At 37.0% G+C, this 2,500-nt stretch overlaps 1 protein-coding gene across 1 annotated transcript in view; it reads left to right on the forward strand.

Annotated features, from left to right (window-relative positions):
• Window positions 1-2,500, forward strand: part of LOC138866832 (uncharacterized) — a 19,732-nt gene that overhangs the window by 6,130 nt on the left and 11,102 nt on the right. The window lies entirely within an intron of this gene.

Raw genomic sequence — 2,500 nt, forward strand, 5'->3', positions numbered from 1 at the left:
ATTTATTTATTTATTTATTTATTTATTTAAATCAAAATAGCCACAATGAGAAGTGAAAATAATCATAACGCTTCGAACTCTCCACGAGATTCTCTTCAGACAAAAACCGAAATCCATTTCATTTTCATATATATATATATATATATTGTACACACACACACACATACACACACACACACACACACACACACACACACACACACACACACACACACACACACACACACACACACACACACACACACACACACACACACACATACATATATATAATATATATATATATATATATATATATATATATATATATATATATATATAAACATATATTTATAAAAATATATACATACATATTTTTGTATAGATGTATATACATATATATAGGTATATATAAAACTATATACATATATATACACACAGTATATATACATATTTATGCAATATATATATATATATATATATATATATATATATATATATATATATATATAGTTATTTATAATGTATATATGTCTTCCAATACCTGTTTCACTCCTGTCCGTGTCTTCTTGCTCCATTCGCCCGTCCTCCGTCGCCTCGCTCAGCTACATTCAATTCAGCAAGTGTTATATTTACTCGAGCATAAAAGGATTTGAAGAATTTCACGGCGTTTAGAGAAAGGCTTTTAAACTATCATCCCTTTAGGAGAGTATTACAAAGTTACTTTGTTCCAACGAGAGTAGCGTTTGCTCGTAAGACTACCAAGTTAGCATGAGTCTCCTGTAGCGTGGAAAAGTGTGACGTCGACTCCATTCATGCCTTTTCGTTTTCTCTTCATTTCTTGCTGAAAGGATGGGGTGTTGGTGTCAGAGAGGACGTGATGTGCGTCGCGAGGGGAGGGAGGGAGGGAGAGAGAGAGAGAGGGGGGGAGGCGGGAAGAGAGGGAGGGAGGGGGAAGAGAGAGAGGTAGGGAGAGGGAGAGAGAAAGAGGAAGGAGAGAAAGAGAGAGAGAGCGAAGAGAAAGGAGAGAGAGAGAGGGAGGGAATGTTCATGCACGCATGCGCGTGTGTTTCGTATTTGGAGTGTGTATTCATACTTGTGAATTTACGTTTTCTATATGTGTACGTATGCGTATTTATATATACGTATCTATGTATATGAACTTGGGTATGTGTGCCAAAATCCACGTAACATAGCCAAGTGGAGGTCCTGTCCACTCAGCAGCATCCCTTAAATGCACGCGAGGTTCAGCTATGTTTGTTTGAGATCAGCCCGCATCCACGTTACGTAAGGGCAGCTGCAGAGAGACGAGAGAAGAGGAAGAGGAGGAGGAGGAGAAGGAGAAGAGGAGGGGTTGGAGAAAAGAGAAAAAAAGACAGTGGAGAGAAGAGAAAATGGGCAAGAAGGTAGTGAGGAGAACAGTGAAGAAGACAAGCGGAAATAAAAGGAGAAGACAAAGGCAAGATGCACTGAGGAGAGGAAGGAGGAAAAAAATTAAATAGAGACAGATGGCGCAGTAGAGAAGAGGAGGAAAAATTGAATGAATAGGTGAGAGAAGAGGAAGGAGATAAAGGAATAAAGAAATTATATAAAATAAGAGAAGAGAGAGACGGAGAGGGAGAAGCAAAGACGAGAGATAAACGACAAAGGAAAGAAAAAGGGGGGAGTAGAAACAGAATAGATCTGAAAGGCAGTTAAAGAGAAGAAATTCAAGGATTTGTAAGCTTATTTACAAAAACATAAACAAGGAACCATAGAAATATAAAGAATCAATAATCCTGAACATAGGAAGCAGTTGGCGAATAAAATGGTAAGAAAAATCTATAATGAATAGACAGGAACACCAAAAGGATTAAGGAATGTAGCAATTGGCGAGGAATAGAGTAAAAATGAGGTACAGTACTACTATGTTTAAAGGAAAAGGGAGAAAGAGTATAAGCTAAAGGAAAAAGGTGATAATGGTAAGAAAAGGTTAAAAGGAAGGAGATGAAAAAGTAAAAGCGGAATTATGGAAAAAAACATGGAAAGTCACGCAGTAATAAAACAAAGAAAGAACGAGACTCAAAAATACAATGAAATGGTTCACAACAAACGTGATAACTAAAAAAATATATAAAAAAACAATAATAGAAACAGGGAACTAACAACAAACCGAAGCATTCACAGGGAGAGAGAGAGAAAGAAAGAAAGATAAATTGAGAGGAAGAAAAAGAAATTGAGAGAAAGAAAGAGAGATTGAGAGAAAGAAAGAGAGTGAGAGCGAGAGAGAAAGAAAGAGATAGAAATAAAAAGAAAGAGAAAGAAAAGGAGAGAGTCTCCCGCAGTTAGCCCCGGGGTGAGTGTGACCTGCAAATTATGGTCACTCCTTGCGTTCGTAATGTCCATCTCTTCCTCCTTCGTAATCTATTTACAACCCTTTACCTTCCTTATTCTATTTTGTCCTCCTCCTCTCTCATTTTCCCTATTTTCCCCATTCCTTGTATTATTCCATCTCCCACCAAAAATAAAGGAAAAAAAGTAA

Source organism: Penaeus vannamei, chromosome 27 (assembly GCF_042767895.1).
Source record: "Penaeus vannamei isolate JL-2024 chromosome 27, ASM4276789v1, whole genome shotgun sequence".
NCBI classification, from domain to species: Eukaryota; Metazoa; Arthropoda; class Malacostraca; order Decapoda; family Penaeidae; genus Penaeus; species Penaeus vannamei.